Below are 16,313 nucleotides of genomic sequence, written 5' to 3'. Positions count from 1 at the left end.
TACTAGATATGTATATATATATGCATGCGATGTAGATATATATTAAATATGTATATGTGTGACATGTCATATTAGGAGACCAAATTTTAGAAACATCTCTCGATAATATTAAGTCGGTAAACGTGAGACATTTAGATTGACCCACGTGGCCTTCCATCGTTATGAGTAGGAACCGATTCCCGGTGTAGGTTGAGTTGGTCGAGTCCCTCGAGACTCACCTATATCGCGATTCGCTATCTTGCTTACGACATAGAGATGTCACCGGTGACCTGAGGGCATGGTATGCTTGGTCGAGTCCCTCGAGGGTATATCATCAAATCAGACTCATCTTGTAACGAAGGTGTTGACTTAACCGAGCATCATGGTTGGTCGAGTCCTTCGAGGCCATGGTGATTCGGAGGCCGAACAGGATGGGAATCACAAGGAGTTGTGATCGGTAAGAGTTGCCTACCTTTTAGGCTTAGTGTGATTGGTCGAGTCCCTCGAGGTTACACTAAGACGCTCATTGGATCCTGATCCCCACTAGAAGTCTGCCAGAGACTTTCGTTTTACGTGCTGAGGATGTCGCGTGACTCGTTAGTAAAATAGTGGGAGCATATTAAGATAGAAGTCCATATCTTGATAGTTTATTTCTTGCAAAATCTGCATGTTATTCATTTCTGCTACATCTTTATTTTCAGAAAATGTCGCTTTCAAATCCCTTACATGGCATACTTGATGTCAACCGCCTCACTGGTCCAAATTATACGGATTGGCTCCGTAACTTGAGAATTGTTCTCACAGCGGAGAAAATCGTGTACATCCTTGATACAGTGATGCCTACGCCCGAAGAAGGGGCAAGCGAGGATGAGATCGCTCGCTACGTGAAGTACATTGATGACTCCACTCTTGCTCAGTGCTATATGTTGGGCTCTATGACTCCAGAGTTACAGAGACAACATGAAAAGATGGATGCCAGATCCATTCTCCTATATGTCCGTAAATTGTTTGAGGAACAGGGAAGGACTCAACGATATGAGATATCCAAGAGCCTTTTCCGCGCTAGGATGACTGAGGGGACACCGGTTCAGAACCATGTCCTAAAGATGATTGAGTGGATAGAGAAACTCACAGGTCTAGGAATGGTCCTAGAGGATAACTTGTGTGTGGACATTATGCTTCAGTCCCTACCAGATTCCTTTTCACAGTTCATAATGAATTTTAATATGAACAAGCTTGAGGTGACTCTCCCAGAGCTCCTCAATATGTTGAGGGAGGCAGAGAGTACTATTAAGAAAGAGAAGCCAGTTCTTTACACTGGTGAGACCAGAAAGAAAAGGAAAGCAGAAAGGTCCCTTAAGAAGGGAAAGGGCAAGGGCAAACAAGGTAAAGCAAAGGTTGCTAAGAAAGACCCAGCAAAGGACAAAGGCCAGTGCTTCCACTGTGGTAAAGATGGGAACTGGAAGAAGAACTGCAAAGAGTACCTTGCAGAAAGGGCGAAACAAGAAGCTTGGTGAAGCTTCAAGTACATTCATGATCAATCTCCAATTGTTAGATTTTTGTGATAGTGCATTGGTATTGGATACCAATATTGCTTATCACATCTACAATTTATTGTAAATTCTAGCAAAGCTAAGGGGAGATTGATGAGAGGAATATTGCATAAAGGTTTGTTTATGCAAGACACTACTCCACATATCATGAATGTAAGTGTCTAAGAGGAAACGAGATGAGGTGAATAGTGCATACCTATGGCATTGTAGGCTAGGTCACATCCATGAAAGAAGGATTCAAAAGTTGCTAAATGATGGATATCTAGATCCATTCGACTACGTGTCATATGCAACTTGTGAACCGTGCATTCGTGGAAAATTGACCAACTCTCCATTTAGTGGAACTGGAGAGAGAGCCACTAAGTTGTTGGAACTCATACATAGTGATGTATGTGGACCCATGTCAACTCATGCCATTGGAGGTTACTCCTACTTCATTACATTTACTGATGATTTCTCAAGGTATGGATATGTGTACTTAATGAAGTACAACTCCGAGGCCTTTGAGAAATTCAGAGAGTATAAGAAAGAGGTGGAGAACTAGACTGGAAAGAGTATCAAAACTCTTCGATCAGATCGAGGAGGTGAGTACTTAAGTACAGAGTTTACTCAGTTCCTCAAGGACCATGGGATATTATCCTAATGGACACCTCCTTACACACCTCAGCTCAATGGTGTCTCTGAAAGGAGAAATCGTACTTTATTAGATATGGTACGGTCCATGATGAGTTTCGCTGACCTACCCATCTCATTCTGGGGATATGCCCTAGAAACCGCAGCTTACCTTCTGAACAGAGTTCCAACTAAGTCGGTAGTGTCTACACCATATGAGATATGGAAAGGGAAGAAGCTTGATCTTAAGGTTGTTAAGATTTGGGGCTGCCCAGCCCACGTTAAAAGACACAACTCCGATAAGTTAGAATCAAGGACAGAGCGATGCATATTTGTGGGATACCCCAAGGAAACTTGTGGGTATTACTTCTTTCATCTCGAGGACCAAAAGGTCTTTGTAGCTAAGAGAGCAGTGTTCCTTGAGAAGGAACACATTCTTGGCGGAGACAGCGGGAGAATGATAGAGTTGAGCGAAGTTAGAGAACCAAGCTCAAGCACCACTCTACAGCCCGAGTCTGTTCAGGTACCTAATACACAAGTTTCAACTTTACGTAGGTCTGATAGAGTATCTCATCCTCTTGAGAGATATGTTGGAAATATTAGAGGAGAGGATGCTGAGGATATTGATCCTCAGACCTATGAGGAGGCTATTATGAGTATAGACTCCGGGAAGTGGCAAGAAGCCATGAATTCTGAGATGGATTCTATGTACTCCAATAAGGTTTTGAACCTAGTTGATGCGCCCGAAGGTATTGTACCCATCGGTTGCAAATGGATCTTTAAGAAAAAGATCGGAGTAGATGGAAAGGTAGAGACCTATAAAGCAAGGCTAGTGGCTAAAGGGTATCGTCAAAGGCAAGGTGTTGACTACGACGAAACCTTCTCACCCGTAGCAATGCTAAAATCCATCAGAATTCTATTGGCTATTGCAGCACACTATGATTATGAGATTTGGCAGATGGATGTGAAAACCGCATTCCTCAATGGGAACCTCGAGGAGGAGGTGTATATGATGCAACCTGAGGGATTCGTGTCCAAGAACTGCCCAGATAAAGTGTGTAGGTTGCTTAAATCCATTTATGGACTAAAGCAAGCTTCCCGAAGTTGGAACATAAGATTTGATGAGTCAATCAGATCTTATGACTTCGTTAAGAACGAAGATGAGCCTTGTGTGTACAGGAAGGTAAGTGGGAGCGCTATCACCTTTTTGGTGTTATATGTGGATGACATCCTCATCATTGGGAATGACATAGGAATGCTATCCACAGTAAAGGCTTGGTTATCTAGACACTTCTCCATGAAGGACTTAGGGGAAGCATCCAATATTTTAGGGATTAGAATCTATAGAGATAGATCCAAGAGGATGCTTGGCTTGTCCCAGTCCAGGTACATAGAAACCATTGTCAAAAGGTTTGACATGGAAAATTCCAAAGGGCAAACATGGATATGATACCTTATGCCTCAGCAATAGGGTCTATCATGTATGCCATGCTATGTACTAGGCTTGATATAGCGCATGCTCTAAGTGTCACGAGCAGGTATCAGGCGGATCCAGGCTTGGAGCACTGGAAAGCAGTAAAGTGTATCCTTAAGTACTTGAGAAGGACTAAGGATCTTTTACTAGTATATGGAGGTAATAGCCTTAAGGTTGAAGGCTTCACTGACTCAAGTTTTCAGTCTGATGTCGATGATAGCGAGTCAAATTCAGGGTATGTGTACACCTTGAATGGAGGAGCAGCGTGCTGGAAGAGTTCCAAGCAAGATACCACTGCTGACTCGACCATAGAGGCGGAGTACATTGCTGCATCAGATGCAGCAAAGGAGGGAGTCTGGGTGAAGAAGTTCATCACAAATTTGGGAGTCGATACAAATAGCGACAAGTCGACTTCCTTATATTGCGACAACTATGGGGTGATTACTCAAATAAGGGAACCCGGGTCTCATTAGAAGTGTTCTGAGGAGGTTCCAGCTTATAAGAGAGATCGTAACCCGAGGATATGTAGTAGTGGAAAGAGTTCCATCCGAAGATAACATTGCAGATCCACTGACAAAGCCATTCTCTCAGATTGTCTTTGAGCGTCACAGGAGTCTGATGGGGATCAGACACATAGGTGATTGGCTTTAGGTCAAGTGGGAGATTGCTAGTCATAGGTGCCCAGCAAGCCAATCACGTGAGTGATGGCACGTGTGACTTGATACAAAATCTTTTTGCTTATTATATTTTGGCATATATCACTTTATAACTATTGCATAAATGCATATATATATTGTGATGTCCTTGGATTTGTGCAATGGGAATCGGATCGTGATGAGATCACGATAATGAGATCGATTCACCTTTAAACACATATCCTAAATAATCCCCGTCATAGGTTACTCGAGAGGGACATCGTGATAACCGGATAGACTGGTGTGCTGTATACCCGTCCATATGATGGATGCAACTGGTCTCATAGCTGCTCGTGTAGGGACACTAGGGATACAGTACAGGTGCTCATTGGAGAATGAGTTCACTGATTGATCCGCTTACGGAATGCTGGATGGTTGATGATGCCTTATTGTCAGACAGCGATTCCGTAGTCCTAGTGGTGTAACTGGTCCTTAGACTTGAGACACCAAGGATGTCCTGTATGAGTGCTCCACTCTTTGATACCAGACTTATAGGTTTGGCTGTCCCAGATCTAGTACAACTGGTCATTGGGAGTGGTAGTCGACCTTACGAGGGCTATTGAGTGTCGATAGAGGATCATCCACTCTCGGCGTCATGAGAGGTATATCCCATGTGTTCTTGCTCAGACAAATCCCTGGCCAGGGTCATTCGGGTTGAGAGAGAAAGAGTTCTCCGGGAGAATCCGATTAGAGCGAGACTCGAGTAGAAACCGTATGGGTCTGACAACACCATGCTCGATATACGGTCTCTGGGATATTAGATGGATGAGAGACTATAGGTACATGGTAACTGAGGACAGACAGGTCCAATGGATTGGATTCCCCTGTATCGTTTGGGGACTACGGCGTAGTGGCCTAGTACGTCCGTAGTCGATGAGTCGAGTGAATTATTACAAAGATAATAATTCACTGAGTTAGAAGGAGTTCTGACAGGTATGACTCACGGCCAGCTCGATATTGGGCCTAGAGGGTCACACACATATGGTAGGCATTGCGATGAGTAGAGGGTCGAATATGAGATATCCGACGGAGCCCTTGTCTTATTGGATGCAGATCCAATACCCACTAGGGAAGGACCCATTAGGGTTTGACACGGGATCTCTATAAATAGGAGGGATTCATAGCCTCATAGGCTAGAGTCTTTGCTTGCCTTTCCTATTCTCCTCTCCCTCTCAACCTCAGAGTAGGCCTGGAGATTTGAGGAGCGTCGTCGCAACCCTGCTGTGTGGATCACCGCTAGAGAGGAGGACGCTTGACCTCCTTCACCCTCTCCTAAGGATCTGCAAGGAAACAGGGATATACGATCTCCCTAGGTAACACAATCTCTATACGCAGTTTTGTGTTTTGTGGATTTTTGCGCACCAATCTTCGCACGATGACGAACATCTTTTTGGGAATCGGGGATTTTTGTTTTCTTGTTCTTCCGCTGCGCATATGATGTCGCCCCCCATGATTTCCCAACAGTGGTATCAGAGCCAGTTTGTTCGTGCGAATGATTGGTTTTGAACTGCGTGTGTTGTGTTTAGGAAGAATTTTGAAATCAAAATCGTTGACGCAAAAACGAGAAAGTGCGGCAACAGTTGCTGCCCTCGATCTGCGTGCGTGAAGCGCAGCCGAAGGCGGGCAGTATAGGGGCTGCGTCTGCAGTAGCCTGCCGGCGGCCTGCTTGCAGCAGCCTTGCTGCCGGCGGGGATGGCAGCCCACGGGCAGAGGCGCCGCAGGGCAGCGGCGCCTGCCGCTGCAAGGAAGCGGCGCCTGCTGCCGTAGGGCAGCGATGCCTGCCGCCGCTGCTCCCGCGGGCGAAACCCCCCCCCCCCCCCACAGGGGCGGCCGCCCGGCGGGACAGCACCGCCTGTGGAGGCAGCGACGCCCGCGGGGGAGCCCACCTGCAGCGGCCAGCGGGCGTGCCGCTTGCAGGCGAGGGCAGTGCCCTCGCCCCGCCGCATAGGCCGCCGCCAGCAGGGTGGCGGCGGCGGCGACAGCAGCAAAGGATAGTAGGGCATTAGGTTTTTCTGGGAAAAAGATAGTTTTGCCCCTCGGAATTTGAGAAATTCCAGTTTCTGTCTTTTGTCCAAATTACGAAAATACCCCTATAAATTCAGAAATTCCCTACATGTCCCTGATTTCAAAAAATATTAATTAATTAAAAGGTTTAGTTGATTATTATTTTTATTATTATCTAGTAGTCCTACATGATTATGATTATTTATACATGTGATGTATGATGTGTGGACGGATGATCATGGACCGTGTGATGTGTGTACTTGTGATTATTATTATTGAGGTCTGCGAGCCTCCATTATATTTCTCATTTATTGTCGGGCCTGCGTGCCTATGATTAAGTTGTAATCACATGAGGAGGCGCAGTGGGAGCGTGGATGCGATAGCGGGACCCACGATACGGACGATCGTGATGCATGGAGATGCATCAAGATGTCGACGGAATCGACGAGGACGAGATGGACGATCACATGGCATGGAGATGTATCGTTGCACACATAGATCTTGATGTGAGTGATTAGGCCTACTGGCTCAGGCCTAATCATGTTAGGTTGTGGTCCATGATCATCTAATGTGATTGCTTATACACATACTAAATATGTATATATATATGCATGCGATGTAGATATATATTAAATATGTATATGTGTGACATGTCATATTAGGAGACCAAATTTTAGAAACATCTCTCGATAATATTAAGTCGGTAAACGTGAGACAATTAGATTGACCCACGTGGCCTTCCATCTTTATGAGTAGGAACCGATTCCCGGTGTAGGTTGAGTTGGTCGAGTCCCTCGAGACTCACCTATATCGCGATTCACTATCTTGCTTACGACATAGAGATGTCACCGGTGACCTGAGGGCATGGTATGCTTGGTCGAGTCCCTCGAGGGTATATCATCAAATCAGACTCATCTTGTAACGAAGGTGTTGACTTAACCGAGCATCATGGTTGGTCGAGTCCCTCGAGGCCATGGTGATTCGGAGGCCGAACAGGACGGGAATCACAAGGAGTTGTGATCGACAAGAGTTGCCTACCTTTTAGGCTTAGTGTGATTGGTCGAGTCCCTCGAGGTTACACTAAGACGCTCATTGGATCCTGATCCCCACTAGAAGTCTGCCGGAGACTTCCGTTTTACGTGCTGAGGATGTCGCGTGACTCGTTAGTAAAATAGTGGGAGCATATTAAGATAGAAGTACATATCTTGATAGTTTATTTCTTGCAAAATCTGCATGTTATTCATTTCTGCTACATCTTTATTTTCAGAAAATGTCGCTTTCAAATCCCTTACGTGGCATACTTGATGTCAACCGCCTCACTGGTCCAAATTATACGGATTGGCTCCGTAACTTGAGAATTGTTCTCACAGCGGAGAAAATCGTGTACATCCTTGATACAGTGATGCCTACGCCCGAAGAAGGGGCAAGCGAGGATGAGATCGCTCGCTACGTGAAGTACATTGATGACTCCACTCTTGCTCAGTGCTATATGTTGGGCTCTATGACTCCAGAGTTACAGAGACAACATGAAAAGATGGATGCCAGATCCATTCTCCTACATGTCCGCAAATTGTTTGAGGAACAGGGAAGGACTCAACGATATGAGATATCCAAGAGCCTTTTCCGCGCTAGGATGACTGAGGGGACACCGGTTCAGAACCATGTCCTAAAGATGATTGAGTGGATAGAGAAACTCACAGGTCTAGGAATGGTCCTAGAGGATAACTTGTGTGTGGACATTGTGCTTCAGTCCCTACCAGATTCCTTTTCACAGTTCATAATGAATTTTAATATGAACAAGCTTGAGGTGACTCTCCCAGAGCTCCTCAATATGTTGAGGGAGGCAGAGAGTACTATTAAGAAAGAGAAGCCAGTTCTTTACACTGGTGAGACCAGAAAGAAAAGGAAAGCAGAAAGGTCCCTTAAGAAGGGAAAGGGCAAGGGCAAACAAGGTAAAGCAAAGGTTGCTAAGAAAGACCCAGCAAAGGACAAAGGCCAGTGCTTCCACTGTGGTAAAGATGGGAACTGGAAGAAGAACTGCAAAGAGTACCTTGCAGAAAGGGCGAAACAAGAAGCTTGGTGAAGCTTCAAGTACATTCATGATCAATCTCCAATTGTTAGATTTTTGTGATAGTGCATTGGTATTGGATACCAATATTGCTTATCACATCTACAATTTATTGTAAATTCTAGCAAAGCTAAGGGGAGATTGATGAGAGGAATATTGCATAAAGGTTTGTTTATGCAAGACACTACTCCACATATCATGAATGTAAGTGTCTAAGAGGAAACGAGATGAGGTGAATAGTACATACCTATGGCATTGTAGGCTAGGTCACATCCATGAAAGAAGGATTCAAAAGTTGCTAAATGATGGATATCTAGATCCATTCGACTACGTGTCATATGCAACTTGTGAACCTTGCATTCGTGAAAAATTGACCAACTCTCCATTTAGTGGAACTGGAGAGAGAGCCACTGAGTTGTTGGAACTCATACATAGTGATGTATGTGGACCCATGTCAACTCATGCCATTGGAGGTTACTCCTACTTCATTACATTTACTGATGATTTCTCAAGGTATGGATATGTGTACTTAATGAAGTACAAGTCCGAGGCCTTTGAGAAATTCAGAGAGTATAAGAATGAGGTGGAGAACTAGACTGGAAAGAGTATCAAAACTCTTCGATCAGATCGAGGAGGTGAGTACTTAAGTACAGAGTTTACTCAGTTCCTCAAGGACCATGGGATATTATCCTAATGGACACCTCCTTACACACCTCAGCTCAATGGTGTCTCTGAAAGGAGAAATCGTACTTTATTAGATATGGTACGGTCCATGATGAGTTTCGCTGACCTACCCATCTCATTCTGGGGATATGCCCTAGAAACCGCAGCTTACCTTCTGAACAGAGTTCCAACTAAGTCGGTAGTGTCTACACCATATGAGATATGGAAAGGGAAGAAGCTTGATCTTAAGGTTGTTAAAATTTGGGGCTGCCCAGCCCACGTTAAAAGACACAACTCCGATAAGTTAGAATCAAGGACAGAGCGATGCATATTTGTGGGATACCCCAAGGAAACTTGTGGGTATTACTTCTATCATCTCGAGGACCAAAAGGTCTTTGTAGCTAAGAGAGCAGTGTTCCTTGAGAAGGAACACATTCTTGGCGGAGACAGTGGGAGAATGATAGAGTTGAGCGAAGTTAGAGAACCAAGCTCAAGCACCACTCTACAGCCCGAGTCTGTTCAGGTACCTAATACACAAGTTTCAACTTTACGCAGGTCTGATAGAGTATCTCATCCTCCTGAGAGATATGTGGGACATATTAGAGGAGAGGATGCTGAGGATATTGATCCTCAGACCTATGAGGAGGCTATTATGAGTATAGACTCCGGGAAGTGGCAAGAAGCCATGAATTCTGAGATGGATTCTATGTACTCCAATAAGGTTTTGAACCTAGTTGATGCGCCCGAAGGTATTGTACCCATCGGTTGCAAATGGATCTTTAAGAAAAAGATCGGAGTAGATGGAAAGGTAGAGACCTATAAAGCAAGGCTAGTGGCTAAAGGGTATCGTCAAAGGCAAGGTGTTGACTACGACGAAACCTTCTCACCCGTAGCAATGCTAAAATCCATCAGAATTCTATTGGCTATTGCAGCACACTATGATTATGAGATTTGGCAGATGGATTTGAAAACCGCATTCCTCAATGGGAACCTCGAGAAGGAGGTGTATATGATGCAACCTGAGGGATTCGTGTCCAAGAACTGCCCAGATAAAGTGTGTAGGTTGCTTAAATCCATTTATGGACTAAAGCAAGCTTCCCGAAGTTGGAACATAAGATTTGATGAGTTAATCAGATATTATGACTTCGTTAAGAACGAAGATGAGCCTTGTGTGTACAGGAAGGTAAGTGGGAGCGCTATCACCTTTTTGGTGTTATATGTGGATGACATCCTCATCATTGGGAATGACATAGGAATGCTATCCACAGTAAAGGCTTGGTTATCTAGACACTTCTCCATGAAGGACTTAGGGGAAGCATCCAATATTTTAGGGATTAGAATCTATAGAGATAGATCCAAGAGGATGCTTGGCTTGTCCCAGTCCAGGTACATAGAAACCATTGTCAAAAGGTTTGACATGGAAAATTCCAAAGGGCAAACATGGATATGATACCTTATGCCTCAGCAATAGGGTCTATCATGTATGCCATGCTATGTACTAGGCTTGATATAGCGCATGCTCTAATTGTCACGAGCAGGTATCAGGCGGATCCAGGCTTGGAGCACTGGAAAGCAGTAAAGTGTATCCTTAAGTACTTGAGAAGGACTAAGGATCTTTTACTAGTATATGGAGGTAATAGCCTTAAGGTTGAAGGCTTCACTGACTCAAGTTTTCAGTCTGATGTCGATGATAGCGAGTCGAATTCAGGGTATGTGTACACCTTGAATGGAGGAGCAGCGTGCTGGAAGAGTTCCAAGCAAGATACCACTGCTGACTCGACCATAGAGGCGGAGTACATTGCTGCATCAGATGCAGCAAAGGAGGGAGTCTGGGTGAAGAAGTTCATCACAAATTTGGGAGTCGATACAAATAGCGACAAGTCGACTTCCTTATATTGCGACAACTATGGGGTGATTACTCAAATAAGGGAACCCGGGTCTCATTAGAAGTGTTCTGAGGAGGTTCCAGCTTATAAGAGAGATCGTAACCCGAGGATATGTAGTAGTGGAAAGAGTTCCATCCGAAGATAACATTGCAGATCCACTGACAAAGCCATTCTCTCAGATTGTCTTTGAGCGTCACAGGAGTCTGATGGGGATCAGACACATAGGTGATTGGCTTTAGGTCAAGTGGGAGATTGCTAGTCATAGGTGCCCAGCAAGCCAATCACGTGAGTGATGGCACGTGTGACTTGATACAGAATCTTTTTGCTTATTATATTTTGGCATATATCACTTTATAACTATTGCATAAATGCATATATATATTGTGATGTCCTTGGATTTGTGCAATGGGAATCGGATCGTGATGAGATCATGATAATGAGATCGATTCACCTTTAAACACATATTCTAAATAATCCCGGTCATAGGTTACTCGAGAGGGACATCGTGATAACCGGATAGACTGGTGTGCTGTATACCCGTCCATATGATGGATGCAGCTGGTCTCATAGCTGCTCGTGTAGGGACACTAGGGATACAGTACAGGTGCTCATTGGAGAATGAGTTCACTGATTGATCCGCTTACGGAATGCTGGATGGTTGATGATGCCTTATTGTCAGACAGCGATTCCGTAGTCCTAGTGGTGTATCTGGTCCTTAGACTTGAGACACCAAGGATGTCCTGTATGAGTGCTCCACTCTTTGATACCAGACTTATAGGTTTGGCTGTCCCAAATCTAGTACAGCTGGTCATTGGGAGTGGTAGTCGACCTTACGAGGGCTATTGAGTGTCGATAGAGGATCATCCACTCTCGGCGTCATGAGAGGAATATCCCATGTGTTCTTGCTCAGACAAATCCCTGGCCAGGGTCATTCGGGTTGAGAGAGAAAGAGTTCTCCGGGAGAATCCGATTAGAGCGAGACTCGAGTAGAAACCGTATGGGTCTGACAACACCATGCTCGATATACGGTCTCTGGGATATTAGATGGATGAGGGACTATAGGTACATGGTAACTGAGGACAGACAGGTCCAATGGATTGGATTCCCCTGTATCGTTTGGGGACTACGGCGTAGTGGCCTAGTACGTCCGTAGTCGATGAGTCGAGTGAATTATTACAGAGATAATAATTTACTGAGTTAGAAGGAGTTCTGACAGGTATGACTCACGGCCAGCTCGATATTGGGCCTAGAGGGTCACACACATATGGTAGGCATTGCGATGAGTAGAGGTTCGGATATGAGATATCCGACGGAGCCCTTGTCTTATTGGATGCAGATCCAATACCCACTAGGGAAGGACCCATTAGGGTTTGATACGGGATCTCTATAAATAGGAGGGATTCATAGCCTCATAGGCTAGAGTCTTTGCTTGCCTTTCCTATTCTCCTCTCCCTCTCCACCTCAGAGTAGGCCTGGAGATTTGAGGAGCGTCGTCGCAACCCTGCTGTGTGGATCACCGCTAGAGACGAGGACGCTTGACCTCCTTCACCCTCTCCTAAGGATCTGCAAGGAAACAAGGATATACGATCTCCCTAGGTAACACAATCTCTATACGCAGTTTTGTGTTTTGTGGATTTTTGCGCACCAATCTTCGCACGATGACGAACATCTTTTTGGGAATCGGGGATTTTTGTTTTCTTGTTCTTCCGCTGCGCATATGATGTCGCCCCCCATGATTTCCCAACAGATAAAATAATATATAATTGACTTCATCATCAAAATTCGAGATTCAACATCTATGACTCTTGAGTTACAGAAGTTGAATCTTGGATTTTGATGATGAAATCAATTGATAAATTATTTATCTAATCCATATATTGATAAGAGTGTTGCAGGATTAACTATGATAATGAATAAGGCATCAAAACATATGTTGGGCCAGAGTCAAAGATCGAACGATATGTCAAAGATTTGAACGATGTGCCGGAAGCTCGCTGAGAGTTCATCAGGAGCTCGCCGAGAGTTCGTCGGGAGTTCGCTGAGAGTTCATCGAGAGTTTGCCTAGAATTTGTTGGGAGTTCGCCAAAAGCTTACCGAGAGTTCACCAGAAGTTCGTTGAGATTTCACCGAAAGAATATTTGACATACCGGATAAAGACTGCTTAGTTAATACCTTAATTATTATAATTAGAACTTAGATTGAGTTAGGATTGAGAGGTAATCCCATTAACTCAGTTAGGGGTCAATTGGACCCGATTCAGGATTGGTTTGGGCCAGATTGATGACCCAAATAGTGACCTAGAGCCTAGTCTGGTAGTGGCACCGTCGGAGGTAGTAGTGGAACCGCTTGAGGCTCAGCCTCCCAGGTGGACTGGGTGATAGTACTGCCTAGTTAAGCGGTGGTACTGCTAGAGCTTAGCCTTCGAGGCTCTGTTAGGTAGTAGTATCACTAAACTGGGTTTTGGTGTCGCCTAGTGTCAGTTTGCCGACGGTAGTATCACCCAATAATGGAGGTGGTATCGCTAGTACCCTAGAAATCTAGGATGAGACACTTTTTGGCTCCAATTTTGAAGCCATTGGGGCCTATAAATACCCCACTCTTTTCTGCATGAAGAAGTAATAAAGTGTGAACAAAATTCTTAAAGTGTTGGGGTGTGAAAGTGTTGTAAAAGTGCTAAGTGACCTCCTCTTCCCTTTCTAAGTCTTGTGATCATTCAAGTGAGGTGTGAGGCTTGTAAGGGTTGTCTCCTAAACCCGTGAAAAGGAGAAAGTATTATAAGAGGGTGGTTAGTCTTTGCCCATTAAAGGAAGACCATTAGTGGACATCGGTGACCTCGATAGAGGAGGAATCAGAAGTGGACGTAGGTCACAACAACCGAACCACTATAAATCCAGTGTGTTCTTTCCTTACTTCTTACTTTCATTACTTAACTGCACTCTGCATTATACATTTACATCAAGCCGACATCTTCTCGATACGATTTCTTCGTTATATTTTTATCAACACAGAAAGATTTGAAATCACAATCATCATTTTTATTGCTGCACTAATTCCCCACTCCCCCCCCCCCTTCTTAGTGCCGTATTAATCCTAATAATTTGTATCAGAGGAAGGTTACTTTTAATTTAGTTTAAAACCCGAGAGAGATAACTTTTGCCAACAATCATAAGGGTCATTCTATCACACGTCCTCCCATGTTTAATGTAACAGATTATACATATTGGAAAACTAGAATGAGGATTTTCTTGATTTTTATGGATTTCGATGTAGGGAAATCTAAGGGGCGACATCACATGCACAATGGAAGAACATAAAACAAAGTCTCCAAATTTCCTAAAGATGCATTTGTCATTATGTAAAGATTGATGTGCAAAATCTGTGAAACTTAAAACTACATATATTAAAGATTGTGTTACTTAGGGAGATCGTATATCCTTAAATCCCTATAGATCTGTAAGAGAGGATGAAGGAGGTCAAGTGTCCTCCTCTCTAGCGGTGATCCACACAGTAGGGCTATGATGATGCTCCTCAAATCTCCACGCCTGCTATCTGAGGAGGAGAAGGGGAGAGGAGAATAGGAGGTGGCAACTAAGAAGCCCCAACCTATGACCCTTTAGTTCCCTCCTATTTATAGAGGCTCCTAGTTAACTCTAATGAATCCTGCCCTATTGGGTACTAGATCTCCATCCAATTACCCAAGCCTCTTCAATTAGTGGGTCTCTACCTAATAAACTCTTATTAGCTCTTATTGGATCTCATCCACGAGATCCAATATTTCAAGGACTTATTAGATATCCAATAAGATAGGGGCTCCAACAGATATCTCATATCCGAACCTCTACTTGTCGCAACACTTACCATATATGTGCGACCCTCTAGGCCCAATATCGAGCTGGTCGTGAGTCATACCTGTTGAATCTCGAATTTTGATGATAAAATCAATTGATGGGTTAATTGATCTAATCCATATTATTGAGTTAAGTGTGTAGGATTAACTACGATAACCAGAAAACACAAAGCAAGAATACCGGAGTCAAGTTCGATGGACGTTTAAGAGTCCGAAGAATCGTCGGAGATGCTGCCGGAACCAATCGAGAAGAAATCGGGAACCTGTCGAAATTTTCGGAAGTTCGCCGAAAAGATCGTCGGAGGTTCACGGAGATCACCGAGAAGGCTCGACTACTCATTAATGTCATCACAAGTTCGGGAGCTTACTGGGAGTCCGTCGGAAGAAGTTCGTCGGAAAGCTCGCCGAAACAAGACACGACGTTCGCGGTTGAAAACTTGCTTAGGATGTGTTTTGTTATGTAGTTCACTTGTAATTAGGATTAAGATTAAGAGATAATCCTATATCCTTGTTAGGGGCCGGTTGGGCCCAAAATTAGAATTGGTTTGGGCTAAATTTGAAGCCCAAACAGTGAACCGAAGGGTCTGGCGGTGGCACCGCCAGACTGGGCGGTTGCACCGCCCAGCACCCGAGAGCTGGGCGGTGGCACCGCTAGCATCGGGAACCCAAAGAGAATTCAAATTTTGGAGCCCAAATTTGAATCCTCTTGAGGCCTATAAATACCCCTCAAATCTCAATTGAGATTATAACTTTTTGAGAAGCAATTTATTGAGAGAAAAGTCTTAGAAAGTCTTAGCAAGTCTTGTTTTTCAATTTGCTAGAGAGTTCACCTCCTTCTTTCTTACTGAAAATTTGTAAGAGGTTGAACTGTTTGTAAAAGGTTGTAAGAGGGGTATTTGCCCTTCCATTTCAAGAGATTTGCTAGTGGAAGGTGAGAGCCTCATCGAAGAGGGGCCTCGCAAGTGGATGTAGGTCATTTGACCGAACCATTGTAAAATCTGCGTTATCTGGTTTGCATCCTACTCTTGCCATTTACATACTGCAATCTTCTCTACTTAGTTACTATGCTTCCATACGTTTCTAAGTTATTAAGCTTCTAAAATCGGTTTCCATTGATATTGCTTTTCATCGTACGAAAGATTTATCAAAATTGAAGTTTTAATCCGCTGCACTAATTCACCCCCCCTCTTAGTGCCGCTCCGATCCTAACAATTGGTATCAGAGCTAGGCTCACTCTCATATTTGGTTTGATACCCAAGAGAGATGGCTTACTCTAGCATACATGAGGGTCATTTTATCACACATCCACCCTTGTTTAATGGGTGGGATTATACTTATTGGAAGACTCATATGAGGATCTTCCTCATTTCCATGGATTTCGAGCTTTGGACTATTATTGAAAACAGCTTTCAAAAATCTTCTCTTCCGATGAGCGAATGGAATGAATCGGAGAAGAAGGTTTTTGCTTTAAATGCAAAGGCTATGAATGCCTTGTTTTGTGCACTAGACAAAAATGAATTTAATCGTGTTTC

At 44.0% G+C, this 16,313-nt stretch overlaps 2 pseudogenes; both read left to right on the top strand.

Moving 5' to 3' along the window:
* Positions 1 to 791: 791 nt before the first annotated feature.
* LOC135594453 (uncharacterized) lies at positions 792 to 3,995 on the top strand (annotated as a pseudogene).
* A 3,700-nt stretch (positions 3,996 to 7,695) lies between these two features.
* On the top strand, positions 7,696 to 10,899 carry LOC135594452 (uncharacterized; annotated as a pseudogene).
* Positions 10,900 to 16,313: the final 5,414 nt, after the last annotated feature.

The sequence above is a fragment of the Musa acuminata genome, chromosome BXJ1-9, assembly GCF_036884655.1.
Source record: "Musa acuminata AAA Group cultivar baxijiao chromosome BXJ1-9, Cavendish_Baxijiao_AAA, whole genome shotgun sequence".
NCBI lineage: Eukaryota > Viridiplantae > Streptophyta > Magnoliopsida > Zingiberales > Musaceae > Musa > Musa acuminata.
This window is presented reverse-complemented; position numbering and strand designations above follow the sequence as displayed.